We start from the raw sequence: 23,571 nt of genomic DNA, 5'->3' as shown, positions 1-23,571 counted from the left end.
TCTTCTCAGAGTGTGCTATGAGGCTTTGAAAGTCTTAGCAAGGCATCTGAGGACCTGCTGAGAAACAGAAGTTTAGGGCAAGCGAAGTAGCTGTGATTAAACAAAGAAGACTTTATTTCAGTCTAATCATAGCAATGAGCTGTGTTGTCTGATTTATGAAGACATAAAAATAAATTAACCCAGAGAGGCAGGTAAAGCAAAACATATGAAAAATGTTGATGGGTGATGCAAACTCTAGGTAAAGACATCCACTTTATGGCAGAGACTACTGCAAGTATTATTAGGCCACACATCTGTAACACTACCAGAATTATATGAATGCGGATATATATGATGATGCTCCAAGATGTCCTGGCTGGGCAGTATCCCACAGAGTTTTGCAGAAGGTTCTTTTGGAAGACCAATACCTCTATGTTCCTGTGGTCTGTAAAAGGAACCTCCACCTTAGGGTCCCCTTAGGCTAAATCATTCAGAACAGACAGTCACATGCTGAAATACCTACTTGAAAGCTTCATCTTAATCTTGAAGTTATACCGTGCTTTTGTCTGCTGAAATGGTCTCAAAATGACTGTGTTCTGTAAAAGCGTGTGTTAGCAACCAGCACAGTGGAAGGTCAGACTGATCAGCAATGAGTTTCTTTTTTTTCTAAAGCAACTGCATAGAGTCCTGTGGTATGACCTTGGCTGGGCTGCAAGTGTGTGTTTAATTCACAAATCCTCTCTTGTTACAAGAAAAAAAAAATCTATTATCAGTGAAGCAGTGAACAGAGCAACCATGGTAATGACTGGAGATGAGGGGTGAGCATGGAAGACCCAGGTTACTGTCCTGCTTGTCTGTCCCCATGTAAGTAGCTCACCAGGAATATACCATCTTTGCAGAATTTAAGGTGGAAACTAATGAGACAACAGACTGATGAACTTCCATTGTTAGCAAAAAAAATAATGTATAGGTTTCAATTATATTTGAGTTCAACGTAAGTCTTGGGAAGTTCAGCTGCAGGAAAGCAAAAATCCTCTTGACTGGGAAGGCTTTACCCAACCTCAGTGTTTTTAACACTGTAAGTTTGCCAGTGAGGTAACTGCAACTGTCAGGTTTTTCCTACACAGCAAAGTTGACTCGAGGACAAGGCAGGGTTTGCAGGCAGCAGGAACTCAGGCTGCGCATAAGCTGCTAGAAGGAACAGCATGAGTGCAGCATGCTGGACTAGACATATTATAGACAGTTAAGATGAGAAATCTTGTCTCTTGAATAACCTATGTTTCCAGACCCCTTGTCTTCCAGAGGACTCCAGAAAGCCAGGATCACAATGGGGTATCTACTCTTCTAAAGACTTCATGCATGGCAACCAAAACATCAGACTCCATCTTTTCCCCTATAAATAAATTGGTAAGAATGAATAAATTTATTAAAGGTGGAATTTCTGCTGTTTCTTCCCCCCTCTTCCAATTTCACTGCTGCTTTCTCAAAGGAGTTAGTGCAACATGTCCCTGCCTTCCTGCATGGATGTCAAAGAGATGTTGTCAGAACCTGCTTGTGAAGGGTAAAGTCACAGGTGTGCAATGGTCCCAAGGGGGAGCAGCAGTAACAGCTCTGTAACAAGACATGGCCTTCTAATATAAACCTGCTGCAAATAGTGTCCAAAGCCAGGCCTCAGGAATTGCTCCACAATGAAAACAGATCAAGCAGGCTGGAAAAACCACTTTCCTGGACAATCCCAGGAGAGCACTTTAAGGGGGGGGGGGGGGGGAATATATGTTCTGTAAATGGTAGAACCAGTCTCCAAATGTGTTTAAGGAAAGAAGAGGGAGTTAAGGAGGAACATTTGCCAAATTCACGTACTTTCAGAGATACACTCTTTTTGAGTGCAGGTATAAGGTGAGGAGCAAACTTGTGTGTTCTGTACCTTTTTCAATTGATACTATCTTACAACAGCTTGTATAGATGTGAATAACTACATTCCAGAAATGAATGCAGCTCCTGGTGTGTGGGGAGACCTTGACAGAACAAGGGAAGAGGTAACATCTGTGTGTTACAGAGACAAGTAACCCTGACTTTATTTTGGGCCCTATGTGTTGCAATAGAGAAACGCAGGTTGCAGATTGCAGCATAGTTCTGTCTTTGCCATTCTCTCTGCTTTCACAGATCTGTGTTCTGTTGTTTTTTTCTTATGATATTATCAGTTACTCAGATATGGGCTCATGTAAGGCACTCTGGATTTGAGTGTGGACAGAGAGTACATTACCTAATATGATTCTGTTAAAAAGGGATTCCATAGCCAGTGCCCCAATTAAATGAAGAAGTGTCAATATTAATAAACCTTCCAAAGAAAGAGATAAAATCAGATACCCACAGTGACCCCACAGACATGAGTGCTAGCAAGATCAATACATACCCATAAGCACTGATGGAAATAGCTAAACAGCATGTATCTAGGCCACTGAGATCTGGCAGTACTGCACACCCACAGTATATCCTTTGCCTTCTCTAGTTTTGTCTTTCCATTCCCTTCCTCTCCAGCCAAAGATCAGTGTCATGAGCACGGCTACTTGTCTGCATCCTGCCTCCTCTTGATGCCTGGTCTAAAAAGGGCTTCTTGAAAGTGAAGATGCCATCCAAAAAGTTGAATAAGCAGTAATCCAAACCCCTGACAGCTTACATCCCTAATGCAACTGAAATTATTTTCATTCATCTTTTCAATTGCCATCAAATATAGATCCACTGTGGCTGGGCACAACTCCACTGACGTAAATGACTGGGCATTCACTTTCTTGGAACAACACCTACTTGGATCCAAGTCAAAGTTTTGCCAATACAAGGAGGGATGTGACCAAATGCCACAGAAATGTAGTTGTTACTCTCTATGGCGTTTTGATATTTTGAAAGTGTCAAAAGACCGTGCCCTTATCTTTTCTACCCAGACTTCATGTTCATGATGCATGTATTTGTGCCATCAAGGTCTGGTGGTTACAACGCACTGTGCCCACAGCTACGGTGTTGGAGGGTTTAAAACATTTTGGAATTTCAGCATCTGTTTCATGCTGATTTCAGGAGGAGAATGAGAGAAGAAGATCCCAAGTTCCAGGGAACAGTAAACACTCTGGGACAAATTCTCCCTCTGTCTATGCTGGTGTATCTCTGACGTCTCTTTACCTAGCTGACAGGTAGATTTGAGCCAGTAGAATATAGGGCAGAGTCAAGGCCTTTAACTTGGGAAGAACTCGATTCCTTCCTCTGGCTTGTGCCCAAGAAAATATATTTAAGATATACAATACATAGTAGAGGAAATTTTAATTATCAATTTTTATTGGGTAAAAGCAGTCCATTCTAGACTGAAAACAAGACTTTCAGAAGTGAGCCCACAAGGGAAATGTTTATCATAAATGACCTAAACAGGAGTACAATTAAAATATGTTTTAAACCTTGAACTGTTCTGTTAATCCGCATGAATTTATAATCCCAGGTTTTAAATTAAGTAATGATGCCCAGATAGATTTTAGCATCTATTAAAGGTATCATCTTAAGACACATTGTTGGAGAAAAAGGAAGCTGAGAATAAAATTGTGAGACTAATTCACATTAAAAAACTATGAGACCTCATAATTCTTCCCACAACATCACAGTTAACAAAATATTACTCTACTTTGTTTCTACAGCAGAAACACAACCGAACAACATTATTCTCCATCAGTCAACATTAATTGCAAAGTGATGGCCACTCCTGAACATGGGAGTCTTCACTGGGCCACATTTCATTATGTTCACTGCTGGCCTGACAGCGGCAGCGGCCAGAGCTGTCGTGCCACACGGGGGAGTCTCTCTGCAAGCACAGAGAAGTCCATGTTTCATAAATCACTCACTTTGAAACCTGATTTCTCTGTTCTGCAGCTTTGTCGGTTTGCCTGAGAGATACCAGAGGATCTGCAGGGCAAAAGCCTAAACCAGGATGTTTCTGTAAATGAATTGTTTGTAAGTAAGGTGGATAGGATTTTGTTGGTGGGGAAATCTGTGTCAAGCACAATTCTTTTCATTAAGCACTGTTTAAGCCACCAACTTGCCTGGTATTTCCATACAGAACACTAAGAAAAGTGCAAGAAATCTCAGCCATCAGGTAACACTACAAATTTCATGTAACCATTTAGGAAAGCAGAGGGTATGGTAGGTCCATTGCATGGCATGGGAACACCTTCTTTCAGCACAGCAAAAATGGAACAAGGGTGCCAGAGCAGGGTTCAGGCATTTCAAGATCACATTTTTAACTGCAACACACAGCACAGCCTTCTACCATATAGTTATGGGAATAACGGGCATTGTCCCTCTTGTGGGCAGTCTCTGGGTACACCCATCCTGGCATTTTATGAGCCTGATACCTTGACAAAACACATCTTTCATGAAGTACACGCCATGATCAGTAGACATACAGCTTGGAAATCACATAGCATATCTTGAGGGGTGATCCATCCTCATTCCACAAGTCCATCTCAACCCGGAGCACAGAGCAGTAATGTGGGTCCTGAACAACGAACAAACGGAAGTGCTGGCAAAAATCTCTCAAGACAGCACAAGTTTTCTAGCACTGCACTGGAGCATCCTAATGAGCCTTCTCTTGGATTTTTGTACATCATTTTTATGACCTTACCATAAGAGAGACACTTACTTTGCCAGCTCATTGTTACCTGCTACTAATACAGACCACTGCCAGCACAATGTACTATTGTCGAGCAAAACAACAAGCACTGACAAACACCAGTTAGTGAGTATTGGCGACTGATCTGAGGAAGCCAGGGTCACTGCTGAGCAGTACCAAAAGAGGTCTCATAGCTTTTTCTCCTTCCTCCATTGAATGAGCTGTTAATAGACAAGCTATTATATAGAAAAAGAACTAAACAGTTTACAAGCTTGCATCTGAAGGCCTGTGAATTGCATTAGGAGAGCCAGCTGAGTGAGAGCCAAGGCAATCTCCCCACGATTGTCGAAAATGTGGCATTGAGGCATGTGGAGGCAAAGGAAGAATGACAGTGACCAGGTTTACAATATGAAAACCCAGAATAATTACTGCTTTCTGTGGCATGGAATTTTTAGCTGAACTGTGATATGGAATAAGTACCTCCTTGAAAGGCACAAGTGGTCATGTATGTTCACAGTTGAAAACGTTTTCTCTTTGATGCAAATATAAATGTCTAGCCTTAATAGAAACTCTTTGAGGTTGGCTTTTCATTTTTCATTTTTCCCCATTCCTCCCCCCTTTTCTCCCTCCTACCCATCTTTCTCTACTGCACAGGCCACTCCAGTATGAGCAATGTCCATGGTTCTTTTTCATTACTTAGTGTTTTCTTTGAGCCTAACAGTTACAAATAGGAATGTGAACCATTTCCAATTCAATTACCTGCACAGTTATTTGGGATCAGTGGAACTGGAATGTGCAGCTGAAAAGTTTTTGGAACCCGCCAGTTGCCAGTCAAGAGAGTGAGAGAGTTCTTTTTAAGATTTCCTTCTGTTCTTAAACTTCACAAGAGACACAGAAGTTTTGAAAAGCAGGAGAACAAGAAAAATTAACACTAGAGAAACAGCAAAATTGAAAAGTAAAGAATGGAACCCTCACATCATTCATTTTAAGACATTCAGTGGCAGAAAAGAAAGAAGGAAAAATGAAGGAAAAGAGTTAAAACCAGACATCACTGAACAGTGATAATTCAGAATGTCTAACTTTCAGAAAAGTTCAGGAACTTTTCAGGGGTCAGATTTTTGCAGAGAAGAACTGTCTTGGATCAAATACAGTTTTTTAAAAGTTTCAGGTTAGAGATTTCAACCTGCTTACAAGTTTCCATCTTTATGTTGTTTCCCAGTTTCATAGTGTCTGTGGTTAGAAGCAAACCAGGTGACGTCTTTAACTGTTTCAGACTGTTACAATACAGTCTGAAATACTTCAGTAGGACCTGAGGCAGGTGGTTTAACACAGCCCTTGCAACCAACCTGAGGATATCAGGCAATTCCTGAGAGGATATTCAGCAAAGTATAGTGGTGGCTTCTGCTGTAACCTCCACTAATGGGTAGCTATCCTTGATAGCTCATTTACAGTCCAGTTGATCCAGACAGAAATCAGCCCAACGGGAAACACAGTTTTGGCTCTTTAAAAACAGATTTCTTGGTATGTTATCATATAAATGGTTCACAAACTGGATTAACCTGGGTCAGTGATGCAGATAACAGCTTTTCTAGGACTTGAGCTTTGCCCATAAAACTTTGTCTCAGAATCTGAGTAATTTTATCACAGAGAAACCTCCCAGTCATGCTAACTTAGGATACCACCTATTTCTTACATCTGGAAGGGAAGCATTAGTATATACTTAGAAATCCACTATCCCTTTACATGGGGTGAGAATTTCTGCCACTATTTTAAGGCCAGTGGCAAAACTTGTTGACTTCAAAAGGGACAGTGTCCTGCTCAGTGGTTGGATGCTCTCTTTGATTTCCAGTCCTGCAGTAACAGTGAGGGTAAATCAGCTTCTGGAATTATATTCACCTGAGATCAGACAAAGTGGAGATGATGCACTTCCAGGTCCTTGATTATGAAATTTTTCAAGTACTTGCTGAGCAAAATTCCCTTTAAAGGCTTCAGAGAAACCTCCATGTCAAGGGCACCTTGTTTCAGTGAAAGGCTCAGGATTTATCTAATCAAACCCAGGAATTATCCACTTTTGTTTTTCTGGATTGGTTTTCCTGAGTTGTCCACTTTACCCTCCAGTTTGATCCTTTCATTTGAGATAGCAGTTTCCTCAAGTTGGCTGATCTTTATTTCTGCTCTTAATATTCTCTATTGATTTTATTGTAGTGTATTTATATAATGTTCAACAGTCTCCTATTACTGTAAATAAAATGAGATAAATAACTTGGCTATTTTTTTCTTCATTTAAAAGGTTTGGCAGTAGCCATCTCCACCCTTAACCGAGCATTTGACAGTGTTACTGCCAGTGTCTGTGAAGGCAGCTCCTGAGATCTGCATGCCCCTCACATGTCACTAGTAGCCATGCTAGTTAGATAAAGCTAGCTTGGAGTCTGCTGATATTACTGGCTGGCTTTATCTAGCAAGCAGAGGTACCAGTAGCATCTGTGCATCTGTTGGATGTGCAGATGGGGGCAGCTGCTCTCTTAGACACTGGCAGCAATAGCAGTGTTAATACGTGCATCTATGACCAAGGAAGATACTGCTTATCTGCAGTAGATGTGAAAGTCACCAAGGCTCCCGTTTTCGGTTCAGGTAGGTGTTATTCCTATCTATCACTCACAGGCTTTGGTTTAACTGGTCGCTTAAAGAACAATTATAAAATGCAAACCACATCTTCAGCTTTCTTCCCCCTTCTGACTGCTCTTTGCAGGCATTTCCTCTGCCCTGGCCTGTTTCACTGTCCTCAGGGAAACAGCTAGCATAGAGTAGAAAGGTGCATTCCCCTTGGCTAGCAAGTGTCTGTAGAGCATTACCAACACTCACTCCCTTCAGACTCCTTGTTATTGGTAGTGTTATCAGCACAGTTGGAGGTCAAAGCAATTGCTGAAGGGCTGGGGCAGCTTCTCAAGCGAAGCCTGCAGGCAGTGCTGAGTCAGTGCTTATGGTGTGTGGCTGTGGGGGGCTGCAGCACAGACCCAGCCTGAGACTCCAACCTTGAAACGGGCCTGCCCTGGGAGCAGACAAGTTACTACAGCTTGTCCTAGCTAGTTAGAGCATTGATAGCACAGCAGCTGATTTGATTGCCTCAATGAATGCTGCAATCTGCTCGGGGCTCTGCAGTCTGCTTAAGCCACCTTAGAGCCATCTTCATTGTTACTCCACCCCACCCGAGACAGATTGGTCTGGGTGCTGCCTCCATGAGTTCCAAAGACTGACTGCACCAAGTCTGAGTGGCTCACTAGTGGTGTCCTCTACCAAGGTTGGAGGTTTCAGCTTTACTGCAGGTGACGCTTACTCATCTTAAAGCCCTTCTGTAGAATCCCAGACTGGTTTGGATTGGAAAGGACCTTAAAGCTTATCCAGTTCCAGCCCCCTGCCACTGGCAGGGATACCTTGCACTAGAGCAGGTTGCTCCAAGCCCTGTCCAACCTGGCCTTGAACACTGCCAGGGAAAGGACAGCCACAGCTTCTCTGGGCGCATAGGTCTGTTTCATATGTAGTTTATTTTCCTGTTGTGTCTGTAAGCTAGCACTGAAGATCAAACCTGGGCAGAAGTTCAGATCAACACTGCCAATAGTCAGCTTTATTGAAACTCCAGAAATATACACTCTCTTGCAGATGTGTCTTCCTGCTGTGCTTTGCATGGCTGCAGCCAAGATAGCCTGTAAAACAGACCTTCACATGGATATGTTCACATCCAGACATGCTGAAACAGTGCCAATATCTTCTCCGATGTCCCACATTTTAAAGAGTTCAGTGTGGAGTTACTTGTTTTCACTCACTTTTACTTAAATGGACACCTGAGACTGTGTTCTTTTAACTTTGTTCTTATAAAAATAAATCTATTTCTGTTAAGTAATACAAACTGTGGAATATCCCTGTAAATATACTGTGGAAGCAAGTAATGAAAACAGTCAAAATAATAAGTAAAAAAAGGCATGACTTTAAGGAAAGCACAGAAAGAGAAATCAAGCAGGATAAAACCAAGTAAGATTAATTTAAGCTAGAGACTCATGTATGTGGTGTATTGTAGTCTTTGGACTGAACAGAAATGCACGCTGTGAAAGGGTGCTCTGAACTCCATTAAAAACTAAGCTTTGTATACAACAGTGGGGCTGTGCAAATAAATTTTGTGAGGCAAAATAAATAAGTTTTGAGAAATGAATGACTTGAGCAGTAGTTTGCCAATTAATCAGAACGAAGAGGAAAGTCGAGCAGACAACACAATGATATAACTAAGGAAGAGTTCAAGTTGCCATAACAGCTTGTGCTCTCACTCTGCTTTCTGCTAATTCTTCCTCTCACAAGCTTTGTAGGGCTTTATTTGGAGGGGGAAGGGAGCCAAGAGGACATAGTAGCAATTTTGCTCACTCTTGAAATGCTATCTTAGGGTCTTGTCTCAAAAAAGGTTAATTGTTTCTTGATCCTTAACCACGATTTGTTCTAACAGGGTGATGGAGAAAAAATGGGAGCAGATTTAGCTGAGTTCCATATATTCTGGACCGCAAGACCTCTTCCCCTACAGAAGTTAGGGAATTAAGCAGTGCAATATCATAATTATTAGTTATTATCTCTCAGAACCTGTGGAAGACAGGTCAAGTCCCACAGAAATGTAAGAGGGCAAATCTAGTACCTGCTTTCAAGAAAATGGAAAAAGGAACTCTCAAGTAAGCATGGATTTCTCAGCCTAACTTTAAACAAGCTACCACTGGAAAGAATAAATTCAAGATAATAACATTTGTGAATGACACCATTTTGGAAGGGACTGGGAATACCCTAGCACCAAAATCAGAGCCAGTGCTCTCAGTAAAAGAGAAATTATACTAATTCAACAGAGTCACATTCACTCAAGTGAAATAAAAAGAACTACATATAGGCAGGAGGAGCTAAATCTGTACATACAAAAAGACAGCAGAAGCCTGTAAGATCTGAAGGTGATAACATCTACAGTAAATGGGAAGTAAGATGTAAGAAAGCAAATCTTGTAAAATGTACTAACAGTAGCACTGCTTGTAACATGCCAAGCACCATCACTCTGATGTGCTCAGAACTATCAGAGTTTTACCAGTTTACACTGAATCTGGCTCAAGTACATATATTTAAATAAAAGGTTCATTCCCACTGGACAGGAACAGGAATAAATAGAAAGTCCTAAATATATAAGCTATGAGAAAAGTTTGTAGAAACACAGTTTGTTTCATTTACACAAGTGAGGGCAGTAGGATAACAATTCCAGTGTGTAAGAAGCTACTAAAAGAAGATAGTAATCCATTACTCACTGAAGTAAGGGAAGGAAAAATTGCTTTTTTTTCCAACAAGATAGATTTATGTTGTCTTTCTGACTGTAAGCCTAGGTAAGCACTGGAACACGATGCTGGAGTAGCTGTAGAATTTCCATTACTTGGGGTTTGTTGTGGTTTAAGCCCAGCTGGTAACTCAGAACCATGCAGCCACTCTCGCACCCCTCTTCTTCCTTCACCAGCTCCCAGAGTGATGGAGAGGAGAATGGAGAGAATGTAACTCCCATGGGCTGAGATAAGAACAGTCCAGTAACTAAGGTATAACACAAACCATTACTGCTGCCAGCAATAACAATAATGATAAGGGAAATAACACGGAAGAGAATACAGACGCTCACCACCCACCAACTGATACCCAACCTGACCTGAGCAGCGATCTGGGCCTTCCGGGTTACTCCCCCAGTTGCTATACTGGGCAAGACATGCTGTGGTATGGAATACCTCTTTGGCTAGTTTGGGCCAGGTGTCTGCCTCCTCCCCGCTTCCCATGCCCCTCCTTCCTGGCAGAGCATGAGACTGAAAGTCCATGATCAGAGTAAGCATTGCTTAGCAACAACTCAAAACACTGGTGTTGCCAGTATTGTTCTGACGCTAAAGTCAAAAACACAGCACTGCACCAGCTACTAGGAAGGAGAAAAGTGACTGCTACTGCTGAAGCCAGGACAGGGTTAAAGAACAGATGAGATAAAACAGCTGACAACCTTGCTGGGTATACTAAATGCACATACCTCAGCAAAGGTGGACTTGCCCCAAACATCCTTGCCAGCCCTACCTTTCTCAGCTCCTGAAATGCTGTAGCTGCGTAGTTTTGTAGGTGCAGGTAGGCCCTAATCTTAATTTAAAACAAATATACAAACAATAACAATAACAAAACAACCAAACCCCCTTGGGAACGTGGACCATTCATTTCAAAGATCAGAAGCAAGTACAAGTCAGTGTCTTTTTGATGAGGCTAATGATTCCAGGTTCAGCTATGTTTTAACAGAGGGATAGGACTTAGACAAAGTAGAGATGCTGAAGGTGGGGAAGGCGGAACTGAGGAATAAGCAACAGCTATTCTGCTACCTATCCTCTAAGCTTTCTCTGTATCTTTATCTCCTGGGAAAGCTGGGAAGCTCTCTTTCTGTTTTTTCTTTCCTCTGCTTCTGCAGAGGGTCCTGGGAGAGTCCAGAAAAGGTTCTCCCTGTAGGATGCATGAGCAAGAACTTGGTTGGAGCTGAAAGGAGCACATAAAGGGGTTTCTCTGAGCACCATGGCCAGCATTTCCATGTTCTTTTCCAGCACCACACAGTCTATGGTTTGAACCTGAGAAAGGAGTTCAGAGCACATATAAAGGTAGGAACAGAGGAAAGCAAGAGAGTGTCTGACACAGATTCCTGCCCCGCACTGAGTGAACCCATTCCCCACACAGTGGTGTCCTTACACAGTGAAATTTGCAGGGACAAAAGTGGCAGATTCAGCAAACATTGGGGGGTAGTTTAATATTGCTTCAACTATCCTCAGGCACTATATTTTTCTGTATGTTCAATTATGCTGTTTATTTCTTGATAAATAAATCAAGTCTCTGCTTTCCATTTGCACACTGAGGGAAGCCACAGTTAAGTTGCAGAATTTCAGGAATACATTGATCTAAGCATAGGAAATTCTCATTGGTCTTTGAATCCTCTTGCAGATAAACTACTCCTACCATATTTATGGAGTACCAGCTTAGTTTATAATCCATAGTCCTCTTCCTTTTTGCTGATAACTCTTATTTTGCCCCCAAAGGCAGTCTATCTCAGCTCACACAGCCTATGTGTTTGCGCCTGTCTGCATTGTTTATATCTCCAATAAGACATTCCTCTTTTCCATGTTCTTATAATGTTGTGTATTGTGCAATATTTGGACAGCTACTTGTTGCTGATGAGAGTTTTTCCACTCTTCCCACCTTTATGGGACAAGTTTTCAGCAGCCAGTTTTGAATTGGCCCTCCAGCAGTGTCTCAGTGGTGTTACTTCAGCTTTATGCACCAGCAGCAGATGTCCATTTCACAAGGGAATTATCATAGGTACCTGGTGATGTTTGGAGTTTGATCTCAGCTTTTCTGAATGATGCTTTCTAATTTTGAGAGCTCATGGTGTTGATGTTTACTCCCAAGCCATCATAGTTTTTGTAAGTTCCATACAGCAATACACCAAAGACAGAGCAAACACCGTATTTTTCTTGCTCAGTTAGTTACACTGATAGGAAGATTCTCTTCAGGCAAGCTGTGATTCCTACATATTAACTCTCTATTTAAAAATACCTATATTCCCTAGCTGAGGAATGCAGAGAATAATATTGCCCTCCTTTTCCTCCTGGAAGTATCCTAACCTTAACTAAGAAAGATGCTTTCAATTCCTACCCACACTTGGGGCACAAAGAAGTGCACCATGCTATCAGGCCAGCAGTCACTCCCCATTTCATGTCTGCTGTCAGCCCTGTGCCAGCAGCTCAGTGCTGAGGGCTAAGTGTGTACAGGAGAGCCACAAGACAGTGATTATACTGGCAGGAGGCAATAGCTCCAAGTCCTCCCAGAACCTCTTATTTTGTCCTGCCCTGCACAGACATTGTGCCCATATTTAGATTTCTAGCATAGCACCTTCTGGTGAGCTACTTGCACATTAAAGTAATGCCTGATCCGTACAGGAGGATACACCTGGGGAAAAGTCTGTTCCCAGGAGTTACAAGGGAAAAGCTTCTGGGTTTTCAATATAAATATTTTAGCAAGCTACACAACCCCAGAGGAGGTGTTTGCTCCCCAATTCAGTCTGTTGATGCTTTTGTCTGCACTAATCAACTCTGCTTTTCACTGTCGTTTGTAATTACAGTTTATAAATATTTTATATTACTTTAAAATCAGATTTTAAAATATTTAAATTCATTTGGGCTGGTGAATGAGATCACCAGGAATTTGAAACGGAACTTGGCTAATCCTCTGTGCTGTTTTTAATGGTATCCCAAACTCTCCCACTTTCTGCAGGGTAAACCAATGGGAGACAATTTTACTTGTAACACATGAATGGTTTGATTCAGTTAGAAATGTTTTATGTTTTCCTGCAGTTATTTCAGCTAACTGAAACTGGGCTAACTGGGTCCCTTCTGGGTATCCAAGCTGCCAAAGCAGGGATATAGATGGATGGGCACTGCAGAAGATCTGCCTGAGCCTGTAAAATTTCACAAGTACAACCAGGATTCATTCAGATCACGGGAATCAGGGCCTGCAAAAGATGTTCCCAAAATAAGGTGTATCATAGATATGTGGTGGCAACTGCCAGCATGTCCCAAAACTGTCCTCAGTCCTGTAGTGAATACTTGTAGAAACAATCCCACAATTGCATGCTCAAACTTCAGTTTTTATGTAGCATCTGAGATACATGGAAAGGAAACTTCAAGAACTAATGTTATTATTTATTAGCGGGATGTTTCATTTTACCATAGGCTTGGGTAGTGCCCACAGAAGATTCTGGATGGATTGAAACGATTCTGCAGGCTGTTCATCAGGGAATAACCAAAGCAAAGGTTGAAATCTCTGAGAATTTTGAAAAGAGTAAATGAACCTGTTGAAAGTCTAATTGCTACAGAAGACAACTTCAAGGCCATGGGTGTAAAAGCTGAAACAAATTGTTATGCTTATCAGAGCTGGGTTTTAAGAAATTTTTCTTTTCTTAGGAAGCACAAACAAGCTATTATATTTAATAACTAGCTACTCGTCTGAATTTCAAACCAGATATTGTCAGTCTTACTCAACAAAGCTGTCCATTCATCTACCAGCTTGTGCAGTGGGTGGGTCTTTAGGGAGACAACGAGTAGAAAACAGTGATGGAGAAAGGCACATTCCTGGAAGCTCCATTACCATTTGTGGAGTTAATCACCTCTTATTCTTTTCAATCATGAAGTGGAAGGTAATATTTAATAAACATTTCTGGTATGGAAAGCAAAGATACTGAATGGTAAAACACAACTGATAAATTTCAATTCTTTTAGTAAAGTTTAAGCAGGTGCAAGGTCAGTGTCTTTGTCTCACATTACTGGAGCCCTAGAAAAAGAGGAAGTTTGGGGCAAACACATATTTAGGAACTTTTCCTTAAATCCAGGTCTTGCACTAGATTACTACCTTGTGTATTATCCATAGGGTGCAGCAATCTACGGTTTCTCCTGCGTCCCACTTCAACCTTAGAAATAGGGTTTATTTCACACACAGTGACTAGATGAGAGCAGGGAACAGTATGATTGATTTCTGCTGTGACAAAAGCCACCTGGTTCTCCTGGAGAGAGGACAGGGAGGAGGAACCAGGCTCCCTCTTAGCTGAGCTCTTCATCTGTTTGTGCTCTATAAAAGGCCATTTTTTCCCTTTTCGACTCTGTGCAAGTCATGCTTTGCATTCAAAGGAAATTTGTCCCTGGACTGTAATCATGGCATAAATAGACCTATGCAGGGCCTCCCTGAATCTGCATTCACTAAAAAATCCCATACCCAGCATGTCTACGAGGAACCATTCAACTAGCTGAATAAGTGCAGAAAGCATTGGAAAACACTAGCCTTATCTCCTCAAGAGTCGACAGCAAAATGTATGGCCATGTTGAAGTTCCTGGCAGCTCTAGAAATAGTGCCTGCTGAGCAAATAAGGTCAGAGTGGGTTGGTGAAAATAGATTGTTCTCAAAATTTGGCACATAAAACTTTAAAAGTGCTTTATGAACAGAAATCATTCTCTCAGGTCTTGATCCTGCAAAAGCTCATGTGGGTAGTCTTCTTCAGCTCATAAATTTAAAGATCTGTTTATGTTTTTTGCAGGGTGGGGTTTTCAGGCTAAATAAAAGAAGGTGAAACATTAGCTACTGGAGGTTTCACCTTCAAAAAAAGGTATCTTTGCCTTTCTGTTTATTAGTTTTCTGTGAGTAAAATCCTTGACTTACTAATTTCTTTCATTTGCTCACCCTTTCAGAACTTAAGCAGCAGTTCCTCTAAGGCACTTGTTTTGATTTCCCCACTTAGGTATTCTAGGAACTTGCTTAAATCATTTGACATTTGTGTTACTAACATAAAACCTTCGTGATCTGGAATCTTTATATAATTAAGCAAAATAATACAGCTCCCTACATGAAACTAAAGCAGTTCGAGGAAATTCTCAGTGGAAATAAGGATGACTCATTCCTCAAGCAACACCAACAATTAAGTATACATAAGCTATCAGTTCCCAATTGGAAAAAATGGGGACATTTATATAATAAAGGGCTTTCTTAATCTGCGTGGAAAGATGATAAGGTATATGTACCAGCTGAGACTGTATTCAGGAATATGTTTACCAGTACTCAGGTTTATTCTCAAGAGCAGCATCCAGTGAATAAAACCATACTGGTGGTAATTTTAAGCCTCACATATTTGTAAAATCATTATGTTGTCAGTCCTTTCTGATGCCAAAGTCTGCATGCTGTGCATTTAAGATTTTAGGATGAAGAACTGAAACAGAATTTCTACATTTAGGTATTTAGAACCAAATAAGACTTATGATTTGGGCAAAATCCAAAGAAAGAAAATCTTCTAAAGAAAAAACACCCTTAGGTGATATAAAGTCATTATTTTCCTGGTAGATGTATATCATTTTGAAACTCTGTATACCATTCAGCTTCTTCCTTTGGTGTCACCATGCCGACTTCATTTGGCACGGCTTGACTCTGGGGTCTGATCCCAACCATGTCATTGCATGCCTTCTGCTGGGTGACAGAAGCTGCAAGCAGAAAGACAAACCCTTGGATGCATTTAGATCACCTCTGCCATTTGGGTTTCTGCCAATCTTGCTGACACAGAGACCCCTAAAATGCCACCAGGGGTCTGCTCCAAATTAATCATGTATTGACAACTGCCTCTGCTGCAGACCAAAGATAATCAGCCTGTCCCAGGGCCCCACTTTTCCCCCAGCATGATCTGGAATCCCACTTTATTTATCTCTTGTGGTATTATACCCTATTTCCCACTGAAATCTTATGTTCTTCTCAATAGGTGGAGACCATTGCTGAGAGGAGGGACAGCCAGGGTCACAGAATGGGCTGTGAAGAGTCCTTTGGCTCCTGCCTACTAAGGACTGGAAGAGTCCTTTGGCTGAGGACCGGAAGAGTCCTTTGGCTCCTGCCTACTAAGCCCCCCTATGCATGTCATGGCAGCATTGCCCACTGCAGGGCAGGGTGAGAGGACACACTGCACTCTGAGACTTTCAGATACTACAGTGATGGGACTGCAGAATGACAAGAGCCAGGCACCTTTCTGTAACCCCTTCACTGCAGATGCTTATGCCTAAGAACAGCTTAGCTGGTAACAACAGCAGCTTCACTGAACCTATGGCTTTATGAACATTGAGCACATCATCTGTGCTTTCATCCCTTGGCTTTTTGGAGGCACCTTGTCAGGAAGAACAGTGTCTATTAAACATGCAGCTTGACAGCTATGGCTCTCCTGAAAGCTAACTTCATTACATGTGTGTCTCTTTGCTTACACAATACACCCAGTTCCTAAGGAGTGAGATGGTTTTTTAAACTGAAGCAAGATTTGGTCCACCGTGTTTATAGCACATATTGGATGAACCCTAATTTGCAGGAAGTCTTTACAAGTGGAAAACCTTGCTAAAACACATGCTATTGAATGGATATCTTGCTGTGCTTGGATCAATGAAGCTTATACTGTGGCTTAGGCCTAATCTTACGACAATTCAGCAATTGAATCCCTTATGTTAGGCTACTGGCAATGTTGCAGGACGCATTTTGTATCTACTGATTAACTGTGTTCAGTTTGTGCATAAAATGAAAAAGAAATCAATGAAAACACTTAGAAAAAATAAAATAGAAAGACATGGACATATCAAGAAGCAAAAAGAAGAAACAGCCCTGTAGATTCTGTAGTGAGGTGGCAGATTTCTCTGAGTATTTTTTTTCTTGGTATCCTGACATGATTCTTTGGTCATCATACTGAAAATTTCATCTTTAAACATTTACTGCTTTAGGTCTTAAAATAGCAGCAGCTGTGGACATGTGGTGTCTTTCTGTAGGACTACTGCAAAAAGCCCACTGGAAAGACATTAGCCAGCAGACAGGACTGTGATGCTTCATAACATGGTCAAGGAATGTTTCAGACTGGCTTCCTGGGATCATGCAAATGTGGGAATGGGGATAGAGGTCTTTAATACCTACAGCTTTAATACACAGTAGTAGGCTGTGATCCTAATGATCACTGGAAGAGGTGATCCTAATGCTTCTGCTAAGGGGAAAAAACTTCAATCATATCCCATACCTTCTAAGATATTGGGAAATCTCAGTGTGATTCACAGAAAACCAGGCAATGCTAGTTCGGGCTGCTCAGGGAACTACTAGTTATGGATACAGACCTGAGAATTCAACTCTCCCCACTTAAGTACTTTGGAAGTGATTTTCACTGTTGGATTCATCTCCAATGGGAAAAAAATGAAGGCGTGGTAGCCTTGATTTTGATCTTGCAAAGCATTCCCAAGGTCTTTCACTCGGTTCTTGCTAAGTGGCTTCATGCAGCTAGGGATACATCTTAGGATATGTATTTAATGCTTTTGAAAGGTGCTTAGCTGACAGTCTCAGAGGATGATTCCTGGGCATATCCTGCCTTCAGATACTTGCAAGCTACTCCCCTTGACATCAGTGAGAGCTGCCTTTGCTTATGAGAGATGTAGGCAGCTTACATTTCACTCCTGTCTCCTCTGTTACTTTGACATACTGGCAAACCTGAACTTTCCCCTTTTTAATTATCATTTTTAACTCTTACATGATTGATCAGCATGTGCCTACTGGAACTCAGTGATGGAACTGCAGCTGTATGAAGGCAGCTTGCTTCATCATTTTAATCTTCTGCTTTAGACTGCCCTCAGCATCTCTTAATGATTTCTGTAATTCTCCACCAAATACCTCTATTGGGTACATTACTCTGTATTTGTCTGTGTTCTTACATCTTGATTTGATGCAGAATTATCTCACATTGGGTCTCACACTGGATTTGTGTTCTGGTGCCTGGTTTTGTACTTGCATCACTGCTTTCCAAATGTGTCTGACTTGCAAAGTTCCTGGTTGGAGACCATTGCTTCCCCTCTTGAAGAGCTGAACCGCTCTTGTTTCTTTGATCATCGGCCATCCATTTTAGCCATCTGGCTTTCCAGGTCCCTTTGTTTTACCCTGGTAGCCAGTGGTGCCCAGAGTGCCATCTAGATTGAGTTTGGGCAAAAAAGGAAATGGGGTGAGGGAGAAGCACCATCCTTCCTACTCCTCCCACAAGAGCCGAAGGTGCTGCTTCACTATCCACAAATCTCTCCCTGCTCCTCAATTCCAGCTATTTTATTCAGAAGAGCAAAAATCCAATTTGCCTGCACTTCTGAGAAACCAGGAGCTTTTCCCTGATGCCATCAAACTAAAGCATTGTCTGCTCTATGCTTTTCTTAATATCCCCCCCTGCTCCCTTCCATTCCCACTGCTTAGGCTTTGTCATGGTTTGAATCACCTGCTCTCTGACAGTAATCAGATTAAAATATTAGGTTTCTGCTTTTGAGATTTCCTTTCCTGACACTCATAGAAAAGAACTGCAAGATGAGGTGGTTCCTAAATATTGCTACCATAAAGTTCTGTATTTACCCAAACAACGTTGAAATTCACATTGTCTGTACTCTAAGCATCACTTCCACAGATTATTTTACTGTTGCCAAGAAGCTCTTTTTATGCTGTACTGATTTTTTAATTTCTTTTCTGTTTTAATTCAGGCTAAAAGCTAACCACATCCTTCCCACTGTTCAATCTATTGCTTCTCTGCCAGGAAATCATCTTCTGCAAGTGTTATATTTGTAACCTAAATTTGCACAAATAAGAAAGGAACTTTTGGTTTCCACAGTTATGCCCAACGGATAATCACTGCAGTTTGTACTTTTCTCTGTGATGTTACTATGAACACGCAAGCAAATTCTGACTACTGGAAACTATCAGACAACCCCAAGTGGAAATCATACCAAATCTGCAAAGATGTTCATGTGCTAAGAAGCCTGTCAGGCCTTAGATGAGATGAAAAAAGGCCTCAATTTCCTAAGAAATAAAAATGCAGGTGAAGAAGATGAATAAGATCCTGTGGATAAAATGGAAAGTAAAGATCTTTCCCTTGTTTCCAATAAAGTGCCGCTAGAGGGTCTCCCAGGAGACTCCTCTTACTCCATATATTTTAGACTTCCAAAGTTTAGTTGTTTCAGCATAAAATGAAATAACCAAAACTGATGTCACAGCATACCCCTTTGCCTTGCTATCAGCTCTCTGAAGTCGCAAATTTTGACCAAGGGACTACATCTCATTATTTGCAGTTTAGTTTAGGTTCACTTCTTGTCACAGAGCTAATGGATTCATTCTGACTGGCCAGCCTGCACAAGCTGGGCAGGTGATGGCTGGCAGCTACCCTGGCAGATACCCATGACACAAGGTACAACGCAACAGCTTTCCTAGAGTTTGGTTTGGAATATCATGAAAGGCCATTCTTTGATAACACATTAGTGCTTCATACACTTAGTGCAATATTGTGATTAATAATTACTTCTTTATCAGGAAATGTAGCTACATATACACAAAACTTTATACATTTAATAGGGTTGACATGAACATAATTGTGTAACTGCATGGGTCTCTACTGCATAGAGAGTGATTTTTATGGTGTTTAACTGTGGCAGCCACATTTTTTTTTAATTGGCTATAAATTCCCTTAGCACAGGACTTTGCAATTATTATTAATTGTTCTTCTCCTCAAAGAAACAAGCCCATTAGGCTCCAGAGTGATGCCTTGTTACCACTGTACATCTGTGCATAGATGGAGGCTGAGGAATGGCTCAGCAGGTGCAGTCAGCCTCCCTGGTAATGTTTATAACCCAAAAGACAACAATCAAAAGGCTAAGTAAATTGGGGCTGTTCAGCCTGGAGAAGAGAAGGCTGTGTGGAGACCTCATAGCAGCCTTCCAGTATCTGAAGTGGGGGCTATAAGGATGCTGGGGAGGGACTCTTCATCAGGGACTGTAGCGATAGGACAAGGGGTGATGGGTTTAAACTTAAACAGGGGAAGTTCAGGTTCGATATAAGGAAGAAGCTCTTTACTGTGAGGGTGGTGAGGCACTGGAACAGATTGCCCAAAGAAGTGTAAATGCTCCATCCCTGGCAGCGTTCAAGGCCATACTGGGCAGAGCCATGGGTGACATGGTCTAGTGTGAGGTGTCCCTGCCCATGGCAGGGGGTTGGAACTGGATGACCTTAAGGTCCTTTCAGGCCAAACCATTCTCCATTCTGTGATTCTATGATTCTACACTATTGCTCAGGTATCCTAATGCTTATGAAGTCTACAGCTTTCTGACTGCCCTTCAGTTTGCCTGATTATACCCAGCATAGGTATATAGAAGCTGCCTCCAACCATGCTGTGGCATGGTGGTGCAGTAGGTTTGTTCCCATTTCTCTGTGTGATAGGTAGTAAGTGCTGAAGCTAAAGTTGTGGCCTTTTCACCCCGTCCAGGCAGCTTTCTGCCAGTGAGCACAAAGGCTGTCATCAGATGCTGTCCTGCTGCATACTACACACGTTATCTGTAATGGTTGACATCAGTTGAAATAAGTTCCTTCTCATTTCTCATAGCTGTATGCTGGGTTTATCTTATTTTAGCTTTTAATCTCAAAGATGATCATTTCAGAAAGTGTTTCATAAGCAAGAAACACTCCTGAATTTTTGGAATTAAGTTTAAGTGATTTCAGGTAATTCTCACCTTTCAACTATTGCTTTCAACATTGAAAAACTCATATTTTTCAGTTGCTCCTTGTTGTGTTGCAGTTCAGAAAACACTGAAAATAACCTTTTCCTAATGTTTCAAGGTATCAGGAGAATTGTCTGCCTGAGTAAGGGAAGTGTTTAATTTTAAGGGGAGAGAAGTTATCAGCTGACTAATACAAGGGAAAGGAATTACATGTAGATACAAGGTCCCTGGTCTGGGACTCAGGGAGTGTCTTCCCAGCTCCACTGTGTGAATCTCTGCCTGTTTTCTCTTTTCTCTTTTTAGCTTTCTATATCTCATCTACTTAGGCTGTTAAGTTCTTTAGGACAGGTGCTTTACCATGCACTAGTGAGGTATATGAAACTATGTGGCTCTGGATTTTAATTGCAACATCTGGATACTATTGCAAAAAAATATACAGTAATAATGACTGGTAGAAACTAGTTCTCCTGGATTTTGCTTCTAGCTCTGGTCAGTGGCTTAGTGTAAGAAGCAGGCAAGCCATGTAGCCTCTTTGATCCAGAAATACATGCTGAAATTCTCAGCTACTTCCTAGGGATGTTATTAGATTTAATGCATTAATATTTATGAGTACTTTTATATGCTTGAATGAAAGTAGCTATAGATATACAGTAATGCTCTGGATTAATGGCAAGACTTAACGTTAATAAAGCACTATGGAGAGGGAGAGTGGGCCTTCTATGTAAGAGAAAGAGTCTCTGGAGGCAGCATAAACCAAAGAGCAATCCCAATCCAGGGATTTTATGCTGGACAAAGCATGTATTCCTGGAGTTGAATAAGACAGGAAAATGCTGTTGAGCATGACTGACTACAATGGGGAACGTGCTTGCCACTCCGAGCTGGAAGTACTGCACAGAACTGCCCTTCCAAGCTGCAGAGCCGCAGCTGCCATGCTTCTGCAGCATGAAGAAGTCTAAAGAGATTTAATTGCTCCAGTTTTAGAATTGGGTAATTATAGCTGGTCAAAGTGTTTAGGAGCTGAAATAATAATTAACCATGTAGTGCACTAGTTTTCCTGACAGCCCTACAGTTGGTCTTTGCAAAGCTGATTTCCTCTTCCCCTATTAATATGCATCTGCAACAAAATCTATGCCACTGACCTTCTGTCTTAATGACCATTTGGGTATGCGAAAAGATGCAAGTCAGAACCCCAGAAGTTAAATGTATCTACCTGCACAGCAAAAAAATACCATTTGGTCTGGGAATTAATTTCAGTTCACTTTGAAAAAGGAAAGTCTTTGTTACATGAGAGGATTTTTAAATGCCAAGATCATCTGTTTAGGAAACTGACTTAAAAGAATTTGTATTTCTGAGTTCCAAGTCTGTTCACTTTTTAAAAGCTTCAGGTGAAAACCGTGTAATACAGACACTGAATATATGGTACCAATTTGTTTAAATATCAGATTCCAAAAATCTTCCTTGAGACCACTACATAACTACAGTTCCCTGTGAAGAAATGCCCAGTGTAGACCAGGAGTCCAGCTCTGTGACAGTTGAAATATTCAGCAATGCATTGGGTAAATGCAGAGCTATGATGATTTTGAGTAATATGTGCTTTGAGAGAACAAAGAGAGAATCAGAAGAAGGCAGAGCCAATGAAACTGCCCAGCTGTCTGGGACAAATCCGGTAGACACATGGTATTTATAAGATGCTTTATGGTTGCACTGTGGTGGACCCATAGTTCTGTTCAATTAGATTAAATACCTGGGATCATCAGAGGCTTTGTGAGGCAAGAAACAAGCACATGTAGGCTGTATGCCTAAAGAAAGTGTTTGGAAAGCACAGAAAGATGAAGTTGAACACTTTTCTGACAATGAGATCCATCCATTCAATAGCGTCATCTGTGTTTTTTATATGAGAGGCTGCTCTGAAGAAGGTGACATCAGAAGAGTCAGAATTTGAGCCAATCCCAGGGGTTCATGTCATTCAAAGTATTGTATTCACATTTATTTCATTTCAATTCATGTGAGTTTGCCCGGATAGGAAGAAATCCTCCACAAAAAACTTTTACAGCATTTTTTAGGCGTCCTGCATCATTTAGAATCTCTTCAACAACAGGACTGGTCCATTTCCAACCTTTTTGTTTCATTTTGGGTCTCTAGATGCTTATAATGAAACAAGGCAATTGCTGTTATTTCAGCACATTGTTCAAAAGCCCACTGAAACCCTTAGCCAGGGAAAGACCCTGCATGAAGGGGAACTTGTACTATTGCTAGAGGGTAACCTGAGGCTGCTGCTAACAGCAGTAGGCTGGTCTCCTCCTGCAAACTTGCCAGTTAAAAAGCATCATTCACAGTCTCTTACAGCCATATACAAAGATATAATATTAAAGAAAGTTTGTTTTGTACATGTAGTTGTTCAGAGACTCACAGTATTCTTAACCCTGACAATGAAATAAAAGCTACAGAGTTGAAACATTCCTGAAATGCCTATGTATTACAAATATATTTACAAAGCATTTACACATCCTAGTGTTGCACATTGCATTTTTGCTTGCAAAAAAAAAGATTTTAATTTGGAAAAGGAGAATAGGAAGTATCACTATATTCAACATATTATTCTACTGAGGAAAAATAACCTATTTAATTAAAGTGAATTGACTAATTTGAAAATATCTGGAAGCTATTTCTGGACACTATTAAAGTGAAGGATAAAACAGAGTTTATAAGAATCATGGAAAATGGTATCTTATCCGATGATTGGCTTTGATATGAAACATCTGTCTCTAATGAAATTGTTCCCCCAAATAATGATTACAAGGTGCTTTAGGAAATATTTAA

This window comes from Neopsephotus bourkii, unplaced genomic scaffold (assembly GCF_033783945.1).
Source record: "Neopsephotus bourkii isolate Nb327-2 ecotype Australia unplaced genomic scaffold, CSIRO-AGI_Nbou_v1 NB_719, whole genome shotgun sequence".
NCBI classification, from domain to species: domain Eukaryota; kingdom Metazoa; phylum Chordata; class Aves; order Psittaciformes; family Psittacidae; genus Neopsephotus; species Neopsephotus bourkii.
This window is presented reverse-complemented; position numbering follows the sequence as displayed.